Source organism: Dromiciops gliroides, chromosome 3, assembly GCF_019393635.1.
Source record: "Dromiciops gliroides isolate mDroGli1 chromosome 3, mDroGli1.pri, whole genome shotgun sequence".
Classification (NCBI taxonomy): domain Eukaryota; kingdom Metazoa; phylum Chordata; class Mammalia; order Microbiotheria; family Microbiotheriidae; genus Dromiciops; species Dromiciops gliroides.
In genome coordinates, this window is record NC_057863.1 from 379465867 (window position 1) to 379477555 (window position 11689).

The following is an 11689-nucleotide window of genomic DNA, read 5'->3' on the forward strand; positions in this document are numbered from 1 at the left end:
GCATCTATGGAGTTAGGGTTTTGACTCACTCATCAGGTAGCAATGGATGGTATAGGCATCTAAGTAGTACAGTGGATAGAATGTTAGACCTAGAGTCAATAAAGTCTTGAGTTCAAATCTAGTCTCTGTCACTTTTTTGTTGCATGACTGGGCAAGTTGCTTAACCTCTATTTGCCTCAGTTTCCTCATCTTTAAAAATGGGGATAATGAAAGCACCTACTTCCCAGCATAGTTTTGTGGATCAAATAAGATATTATTTGTAAAGTGCTTAGTATAGTACTTGGCAAATAGTAGGTACTTAATAAATGATTATTAAAATCTCCCTCCCCATCCTGGAGTAAACTAGTCCTCAGGACATTTGATGTTTTGTCTGGTCCCTGTCAGGGATCTCTGACTTCATCTTGACTTGGTTAACCTATCATAAAACAGAGATCATGGCAGTATGGCCAGCCTGGGTGGTATTGCCATTGTCTTTGCATGCCTTTTCCCTTCAGCACAACTCAACCTCTCTCTGCTGCCATGGCCACGTCTCTCCTCTTGCCATCCCCAGCCCCATTCCCTTATGCCTGGAGCAGGTAAAGAAGGGGCATGGTAGACACAATGGCAGGTATGCAGATGAAAATGACCAAGATAGTGAGAGGTCTATGAATCATGCCATTTGAGGAAAAATAAGGGGAAGTGGGCAATGTTCAGCTGGTAAAAAGAAGACTTGGGGAGCATATTTGTTTTCAAGTACTTGAAGGTCTTTCATATTGAAGAGGGAATAAACAATCTTTCAAAAGTAGAACTAGTAGTAGTGGATGGAAGTAATGGAGAGGACTTTGTTACATAAGGACTTAATTCTTAAAAATTTGTCATTGAGTTGTTTTCCAGTCATGTGTGACTTTGTAACCCCATTTGGGGGTTTCTTGGCAGAGATACTGGATTGGTTTCCCATGACTTCTATAGCCTATTTTACAGATAAAGAAGCTGAGGCCAACAGGGATAAGTGACCTGCCCAGGGTCTGAAGTCACATTTGAGCTCAGGAAGATGAATCTTTCTGACTCCAGGGCTGACACTCTATCCACTGCACCACCTAGCTGCCCATTCTTAACAATTAGAGCTGCCTAAAATTGGAACAATGTTCTCCCTATTACCAAAATGCTAAAAACTACAGCTAAATTCTCCTCCACCAAGATTGTGGATGAAATTCTTGAATCAGGAGGAAATTTGTGCTAGATGGGTAATAAATCAATAAGCATCTGTCTCAATTTTATTTGATTAAATGCTTATTACGTAGCAGACACTTGCTAAACACTGACAACATACACACAAAACAACAAAGCCCAGGAGTTCACATTCTTTTTTTTAATAATAAACATTTTATTTATAGTTTTGGGTTCCAATTTTTTATCCCTCTTTTCCTCCCTCCCTTCTCCCTTCTCTGAGGTGAAAACATCAGATATGGGTTATTCATGTATGATTATGTAAAACATTACCATATTTGTAATTTTGTACAAAAAAACTTGATTAAAAGAAAAAATGAAAGAAAGTGAAAAATGGCATGCTTCAGTCTCTTCCATCAATATAAGTTCTTTCTTTGGAGGTGGATAGTATGTTTCATCAATAGTCCTTTGGGATTGTCTTGGATCGTTGTATTGTTGAGAATAGTCAAGTCATTCACAGTTCTTTATCAAACATTATTGCTGTCTCTGTGTACAATGTTCTCTTGGTTCTGCTCATTTCACTATACATCATTTCATACATGTCTTTCCAGGTCTTTCTGAAGTCATCCTGCTTGTCATTTTTTGTGGGGTGGGGGGGCAATGAGAGTTAAGTGACTTGCCAAAGGTCACACAGATAGTATGTGTCAAGTGTCTGATGTAGGATTTGAACTCAGGTCCTCTTGAATCTAGGGCTGGTGTTTTATCCACTGTGCCACCTAGCTGCCCCCCACCCCACCTCTGCTTTTCATTTCTTATAGCACAATAATATTCCATCACCATCATATACCACAGTTTGTTTAGCCATTCCCCAATTGATGGACATTCCTTTGATTTACCACTCTTAGCAGCACAAAAAGAGCTGCTATAAATATTTTTTATACAAATAGGACTTTTTCTCTTTTTGGGAATGTCTTTGGGATATAAACCTAGCAGTAGTATTGCTAGATCAAAGGGTATGCACAGTTCTATAGCCCTTTGAGTATAGTTCCATATTGTTCTCCAGAATAGTTGGATCTTTTCATAACTCCACCAACCATGGACTAGTGTCCCAGCTTTCCCACATCCCTTCCAACAACCAATATTTTCCATTTTTGTTATATTTGCCACAAGGAGTTCACATTCTATAGGGGTGATGAGATGCAAACAATTAAGTACATGAAATATACAGTATAAATGAAAAGTAACCTCAGAGGAAAGGTTTTAGTAATTTGATTAACTAGAAAAGGCCTCTTGTGGAAGGTGGGAGGTGAGTTGTGTATGTGGAAGGAAGCCACAGAAGCCAGGAGGCAGGGGTGAGGACAGAGAGTGTGGGGGCACAGCGAGTGGAAAGTAAGAATTCTTTATGTGCGGAAGCCCAGAGTAACTGGTTAACAGATGAGGTGGAGGGAAGGAATCTATAAGGGAGGAAGGGAAGGAAGGCAGAAGGTTGTGTACAAATTAGCTGCCAAAGAGAAGATTTTATATTTAATACTGGAGGTCGTAAGGAGCCATTGGGATTTACTGAAGTTAGATGGTGACATGGTCAGGGTGGAGGGTGGATTAGTCCAGAAGAGCCTTGAGTTAGGGAGCCCAAGAACACGGCTGTTACCGTGATCCTTAGTGTGAGGTGATGAAGGTCTGCACCAGATGGTGGCTTCCATTCATATATCCTGCTCCCTGTAAAGCTGTTCCTTCCTACAAAGGCATGACCCTATAGTCTCTCTATTGTTTTATGTTCCTCCAGTGTCTATTGTAGTCCAAACCTTCTTTAGGCAATGCCTGAGATGTGAACAATGAACTCAGAAACATTTCATACATAGAAACAATGTGATGGGAATGGGTCCCCTCCTCTCACTATGAATGTTTTTGAAGTGTTCCACTATATGTGCCAGATGACCTGAGTTCCCACTGCCTGCCACGAAAGAGGCAGTGTGGTACAGTGAAAAGAATCCTGGATTCAGATGCATGAAGTCTGGGTTAAAAACCTGACTCTGCCACTTACTGTCTATGTGATTTTGGCAAAGTTACTTTACTTCTCTGGACCTCTGTTTTCTCATTGGTAAAATAAAGGGATTGATCTAGATCAGTGCTACCAAACTAAAAGAGAAATGAAAGCCATTAAGCCATACATAAGGATCACTGTGGGCCGCGTATTCATTTAGAAAACCATGTATTAATATCTTATTTTATTGTATTTTTATGAATTTTTGTTGAATATTTCCCAATCACAGTATAATCTGGTTTGCAGCAGCCAACATGTTTGGCATCTCTGGGTTAGATGACATTCGAATAATTGATAGAAATATAAGATGGGAGTTAGAAGGAACCACGGAGACCATTTAGTATTGCCCCCTTATTTTACATATGTAACTGGGGTTTCTCTGGGAATGCCCACTTCTCCTCACATGGAGACGCTGGAGGGACCTTTTGAGCATGCCCAACTTACCTAACATGGAGCACGTTGCATCCCCTACTACATGGGTGGAGGTGGATTACTTTGATTAGATGCCTGCATCTTTATAATTTCTGAGCCTGGGTTGTTCACTCCCCCCTCTTTTTTTTTTTTGGTTGTTGTTGTTGTCATGCTCATTTCAGAGGGTGAAGGTCCCAGTTCACCCACAGCATGGATAAAGTGAACTGAACCAGTGAGAAGGGAAAAACTTTCTTTCCTCTGCCCCCTCTCTTTAGACCTAGCTCTGAGAAATGGTCCTGGGAGAGTTTGTTTCTCTTCTCTGTTGCTTGTCATCCTCAATTTCAGGTGCCTGATAATCTCCACCAGACTGGGAGTTCAAGCCAAAGTAACCTTGGAGCCAGGATTATGGGCATGATGGTGCAGCCAGTCAGACTGTCATGGAAGCCCTGAGAATCCAGGGTACCTGAGACTTGAGTCCCATGGGGGTTTTCAACTTGAGACTAGCTGTGTGCTCTATGGGAACCTAGTTTAAATTATGAATCTAATTGCCAATTTATCCCCAGAGACTGAGAGGATGCAGGAGAATGGGATGAAGAGGAGGATTATTCCTGCTCTCTGTTAGGGAAGTATATTTTTTATATTTTTGATTATGCCTTTTGAAGCAAATACTTCTGTGTAAAAGCTAATCTGACTGTTAGTAGTTAATGGAACTAGAGAGCAAGGGACCCACCCCCTACCACTGAAGAAACATCAATAAAGGCTGGAGCTATTGGCAGAGATCCCAGAATCATACTCTAACTCCCTCCCTAAAGGTATGGGAGAACCCTGGGGAGAGGCATGAAATATAACCTACCTGGCCTTGGAGCAATGGGGGCCACAGTAGTCTGTGATACACATATAAGGACACTGAATCTTAGAGAGGTTAATTGAGTTGTCTGCAGTCACAGAGCTAGTAGTTATCAGAGTTGCCATTGGAACCCAGGTCTTCCTGACTCTAACCCCAGTACTTTACAAATTATATTTTGTAAAATCTCTTTCAGCTCCAAATGTATGATCTATGAGCATGCTGACATTTCCATTAAAGACTGAATTCCCTTTCTGCTTTCTCTAGAGTTGCTACTGTTGAAACTGCTAGAGACAATCAGTCAGTCAATGAGCAGTTATTAAACTTTTACTTTGTGCTGAGCACTGTGTAAGTGCTGTGAATGCAAATATAAGCAGAAAGACTGTTCCCACCCTCAAAGAGCTTTCATTCTAAGGAGAAAGACATCTCATAAAAGGAAACTGAAAAGAGAGGGGTGTGAATGGACATAAAGCTACTAGGAGTAAGGCAGAGGAATTGGGGAGTGTAGCTAGAGAGGAATGAGACATGGGTTGACCAGGCCTCCTTTTTGAAATGCATATTCTAGGAAGAGCCATTCAATTAGATGATATGCCCCAGTGATAGAAGATACTTCCTATGTGTAAATTACAGGGCTGGAGTGAGGTTTCAGGATGAAGAGCTGGGGCATTGGAGAATTCCAGAATGTAGCTTTAGACATTTGCAAAGCTATCTCTGTTTATATCGTGGGCCCCCTTCCCTATCATAACTACAGAAGAGTAGACAAAAGGAGGGGGATAGGGAAAGAATCCCTACTAATTCAGGGGGAGATGTATAGGAACTTGATTTCCAGTTTCCTTTGAAAATAATGTTCCAGGGAGTGATTTGGTTCCATGACTGAACCCAGAAAGAAGCTATCAAAAATGATTGCAGGGGCAGCTGGGTGGCGCAGTGGATAAAGCAGCAGCCCTGGATTCAGGGGGACCTGAGTTCAAATCCGACCTCAGATACACTTGCTAGCTGTGTGACCCCAGGCAAGTCACTTAACCCTCATTGCCCTACAAAATAAATAAATAAAAATTTTAAAAAATGATTGCAGTTCCACTGCAAGATGGATTAAAATAGATCATTGTCAGTGAACCAGTCAACAAGCATTTATCAGTCACCTACTGCATGACAAGCACTGTGTTAAACACGGGGATTAGTATAAAGAAAAGACAATAAGGGGAGAGGGACTAGCCTAAAAAAGGACTTAACTACATCTATAAAGTCATTTCAGCAGAAAATAAATTTTAAGTAATTGACTTCCAAATGAGGTTTCAGAACAGAAGCCATCTATGATTTGGGACCACCTCTATTGACGAACAACACGTGGATCTGTAAATGATCTCATTCTTTCATAGTCTTGCTTCATAAGTGGCTATATAGTACACATCAAAATCCAGCAATTTATCTACAGTGTGAATACTGTGTTTGAAGCTCCCACAGATGATCACCTTTTGATTTGGGCTCTGATTTTGCATGGCTTTGTTTTGACTTGTACAAGGCAGAGCTGCTGTTTTCACTGTAAAACCAAATGATTATTTATATTATATTTGGATCATTCTTTCTATACTATTAGTAATGACACACTAAACACAAGGGACAGAAAATTTACATCCAAAATTCTGAAATGAATATTTTCCCTTTGGCAGGTCCTATTGTTTAGTGTTTTGAGGCCTGATCGTAAAGAACCATATGTCACTGTTGGATTGTAGATTGCAGCACCAATGGCACGGGAGCAGCTGCAGCACTAAATCTCTTGGTTTTTGGCTCTGTGTCTGAGTGTCTGAGGGTTGGCTGGGTTTTTCCTAGGATAGAACATTGGAAAATAATGCCAAAATTTCTCCCTTTTCCTTTCTGCATCCCCCCATTGTCTCTCCTTTCTATTTTCTTTCTTCTTCATCATCTTCCATTACTGAAGCTAAAGAATGAAGCATGTAATAGATTTAGCGTTAAGAAGTTCCCTCTCTCCAGAAGTTTTTACTTTTAAAACAGCAGCACCTGGGTAACTTTGGTTACCCAAGGGTAAGATTGAAATGAGCTCCTGGTATATGCCAGGTGCTATATTTCTTCCTACTTTACCCTCATAACTCCACTGCATTTGGTAGTATCTCCCCTAAGAACAAGAGAAGGAAGGTGTGACTGGCTCACAAATCTTCCATGAAAGGAGGCACATGATGAGTATATCAAACTGGCATTCAGTTATTATTATGCTCATAGTTTTTTTTCACTTTTCATGACCCTTTTCAACACCCTGAAATTTTAAAAAGTAGGCTTCTGCTCTTGGTTATTGTTTGCTAATGATATTATATATGTGATGTGCTTAAGAGTGCTGGGTATATAGTAAGTGCTTAATAAATGCTTGTTCCCTCCCCTGTCCTAATGGAAACAACACTGACTCTGAGATCATGAAGGACTTGAGTTTAAATCCTGCCTCACATACTGCCTGTCTGACCTTGGCCATGTATATTACTGTTCTGGACCTCAATTTTCTCAGCTGTAAAATTAGAGGGTTCGGCCTAGATGCCTTCTGAAGATCCTTTCAACTCCGAATATATGGATCCTATGTAGACTCGGTCTTATAGGTAGCATTGGACAGTGAAAAGAGAAATGGATTTGCAGTCAGAGAACCTACCTCTGCTACTTACTACCTGTATGACCTTAGGTGAGTCAATTAACTTCTGTAGTCTTTAGTTTCCTTGTCTGTAAAATAAGGAAGTTGGAGAAGGTGGTTTCTGAGGTCCTTTCCAGCTCTAATCCTACCATGAATTTTTTTTTCCTTTGGTGGAGCAATGAGTGTTAAGTGACTTGCCCAGGGTCATAAGGCTAGTGTCAAGTATCTGAGGCTGGATTTGAACTCAGGTCCTCCTGAATCTAGGGCTGGTGCTTTATCCACTGTGCCACCTAGCTGCCTCTCCTACCATGATCTTGTTGCTCTCACTTCTGGCACCTGAATTAATTTGGACTCTTTGACACGGCTCTGTTAACTCTTGGTCACCTACTTCCATGGTATTGATCTCCTTGCAATGTGTAGCTGCTCCAGTGTCCCTGGCTGTTACCTTGGAGATAAAAGCTGAGGGACCAGACACAATGTCCATCTCTCCTCTCAGGGATCACCTGCAGCCAAGTCCGCTCTTCGGTTCTTACTTGGGGTTCAGGAAGGGTGGGGCAGGAGAATGCACTGAGAAAGAGCAGGTGGAAGATTGTGGCTATTGTGGACATCCCTCTCTATGCCTCTGACACCTCCATTCATGGCTCTTCCCTTTGTTTAGAAGTACAATAAGGTAACAGCTTTCCTTGGGGGAATCTTTTCCTATCAGGCCAACCACTTCTGGACCATTTCCCTCCACCTTTCACTGTCATCCCCTTTAATCTGAATGCTAATAATAGTAAGTAAATCAACAAATATCACTGAAACAAGGCACTGTGTTCTAGGCCATATAAGAATATGAGGCACTGCTCTTGCTATGAAAAAGCTTATAATTTGATTGAGGAGGCTGAAAGTATCACATGATAACTAGCAGTCCTAGGCAATGGATAAAAATGTTAGAAATATTGACCGAAGGTGGTATAGAAGGTCAGAGGTAGAAAAGATCTCTGTGTGGAATATTATTTTGCTATAAGAAAGGACAAGCAGGATGACTTCAGAAAGGCCTGGAAAGACATATATGAAATGATGTATAGTGAAGTGAGCAGAACCAAGAGAACATTGTGCACAGAGACAGCAATATTGTTTGATTAAGAACTGTGAATGACTTAACTATTCTCAACAATACAATGATCCAAGACAATCCCAAAGGACTAAAGACGAAGCAAAGAAAGAACTGATACTGGTGGAACACAGACTGAAGCATGATATTTTTTACTTTCATTTTTTCTTTTAATCAAGGTTTTTTTTGTACAAAATGACAAATATGGTAATGTTTTACATAATCATACATGTATAACCCAGGGAGGAGGAAGGGGAGGGAAGGAAAGAGGAATAAAAAATTTGAACCCAAAACTATAAATAAAAATGTTTATTACCCCCCAAAAAGAAAAAGAAAATATCACTGTGGTTTGGAGTAGGCAGGGAAGGCTTCATGAACCAGATAGATATCGAGTTGGATGCTGAAGGGATAAGATTTCATAGATATAAAGAAAGGAGGAAAGGCCTGCAGAAGGAAGGAACATTGTAATCAAAGGCACCAATATCACAAGGTAGCTGGACTATTTGGGATTGGGGGCAGTGAACTAAGGAATCTGGATGGAACAAAGGAGAAATAAGTTTGAAAATATAGAACGGGGATGAATTATCAAAAGCCTAAAATATGAGATGAAGAAGTTTGGACTAAGTTTTGGAAGTTTCAAATGATTCCAAATACAACATTTGTGAGATTCAGTGCAAGTGTTCTTTTAACGTTTGATTCTTTGCTTTTCCTGGCCTGGAATAATTTCATACAGGATAACTGAACGAAGAACTTCATAGCATCAGGGACAATAGCCTTTTCAGCTCACCATTGTTCATTGCCAAGATGTTCCATCCACATACAATGAAAGGCCTCTTATGTGCCTGTGCTCAGGTCAGTGTTCTCTTAAGGGCAAAGAAAGAAGAATTCAACCATGGAAGAATATCCTTTAATTACTGTCTCCCTGTTTTGATCTTGAACTTCAAACTAAGTAGCTTCTCTTGTGGTAACCTACTGATATCCTCTTCAATGTTTCTCATTCCAATATATCATCATTTTGCACATATTTTGCCAGGTCTCTGTACTTCATTGCTGTCATAAATTCCACAGTCTTTTAGTCTGTTATCCAAGCCACTCTTTTGATTTAATCCAGTCTCAACTACCCTAATTATATTATATATCTCTTCCAGACGTCTTTGTTGGATTTGAAACCATCATTTCCTAAACACTTGCAACTTGCATAGACAAAAATTAGTTTTCCAGCCTCTTTGGACTCATTTCTTTTCCACTAAGGCCTCTCCATTTTTCCTAATCACTCTTTTCCTCTAGTTCAGTGGTAGTGACAACATTGGACACTGGTAAAAAAAAAATCATGAAAAAATGTCTATGGAAGTGGGGGAGAAAATGTTCTTTTCTTCTTGATGATTTTGAAAGACTTCCTCTTAAACAAGAACATATATACTTTAAAATGTAGTGTTTTGAGCTTTTAAAAAATTGCGTTTAATACTTTCGTGGTTAATCATCCTTTTGTTTTGTATTCTTAAATTCTTGAACATAGAACTATGTATTGTAATATCTACAATTATTTTGTTTTCTTTTGTTCTCATTGGGATCTCTCTTTGCCAATTTCTGATTTAGTTGATTGAGCTTTATTCACTTCCTTTGTTGATTAGACTGTTAATTGTTTATCAATTTAATTTTAGTTTAAAAAAACTCAGCTCTTGGATTTATCATTTCAATTTTGTTATTTTTCATGATATTGATCTCTGGTCTGGTGTGGATTATTTTGCTTTTTCTGTTTGTTCCTTGTCTAAGGTTTGTGTGTGTGTGTGTGTGTGTGTGTGTACGTGTGTGCACGTCTGCGTATATGTGCAGACTTCATTAATTTTATCTCTCATTGATAAAAATAAGGGCTATGAATCTATTTCTGAGCCCTGCTTTATCTGCATCTCATAGATTTTGAGATGTAGGCTATATAGTAATTATCTTTTATGTAATCTGGTCATGCTGTTTTTTAGAATTCTCTCTTTTATCCAGTCATTATTTATTTATTTATTTAGTTAGTTGAGGGCCAGAGAAGGGGAGCTATGCTCTTTATCTGTTCCATCTCTACTTACAGCTAGCTTTATTACATTATGGTCTGCTAATATAGTTTTTGATATTTGCCCATGTTTTCTTTGTGCCTAAACATTTAATCAATTTTTTTTATTAGTTTTAAGAATGCTGGAAAAAAGCACATTCTTTGATTTTCCCCATGATTTTTTTTCTCCATCTATCTATTAAGTCTAGTTTGTTCAATATTCTGTTTATCTCAGTAATCTCTTTATCTTTTTCTTGGATTTGTCATATAATGGAATGTTAAAATCACATACTTTAAAATTGATTTCTTCTTGCAACACTGTTTTTCCTTTATGAATTTTGCTGCAGAATGATTAGATGCATATATAAATAAGATGCATATGTTCTCATTTTATTTAGTAACTTTTAACATAAAATAATGTTCATTTATCTCTTTTAATACTTGCTGGTTTGTATTCAGCTTAGTCCAGTATCATTATCACTATTTCTACTTTTCATGATTTGTAAGTAGCATGGTAAATTCCAACACTGCACTTTAATTTTGAATCTATTTAGATCTTTCTAGAATAAATATGCTTCTTTTAAGCAGCATACTATAGGGTTCTGTAACTCCTTTTTTGCTTTGTTGTATAATTTAGTATTCTTGCATTTAGGGTTAGAATTTAATGTTTGTCTCTCCTTCAGTTATTCTGTCAGAAGGGAATCCACATTTCTTTTCTTATTTTAGTGGCTCCTATTGTTAATCCAAATTAATCAAAGCTACTCAAAGCAAAAATCTTTCATCTTATGAGAATTCATGAAACTAACATAAATTAGGTTAACTTGGACTTCTTTATTAAAGACAGGAAATGTACTTTATCATTACTATATCCCCCTTTCCTTCTACATATATTTTTTTTAACTTTTGCCTTTTTAAACACCATTTTGAAATCTTTAATGGTTTCACCAATATAATGCTCTGAGAATTCACGTTTCATTAACAACTGGTATATCCTCATTGTTTGAAATACTTATCATCTTGTCTGGGAGGCATTTTTTGTTCATAGACTTTTTTGAAGTAGATAAGTCTTTCTATAAAAACTTCATTCTGTTTACTACTCAACAATCCATCCTACCATTATAGAACATATTGAGTTTTCTGGGCAGGTAATAATATATTCATGGCTCATGGTTCTTAATTTTCAAGTGTTGTAATCCAGTGTTTTTGATCCTTCCTTGTCTTTGAAAACACTTGCTCCTTCCTTGATAAGTGATTTCTGCAATTATGTTAGTTTAGTTTTTTCTTATCATTGTAGTTTGAATCTAGATTTTTTAAGGCATCTTAACTCTTTAATATTTCCCTGTTTAAATATTGTGGCTATATGTGGCTCTCTCTACACAAACATGCAGATTTATGCATACACATATTATAATGTGGGTATGCATTTTAATTTACATACATGCATGTATACATGTGTTCTATTTGCATTTTACCAATTTTTT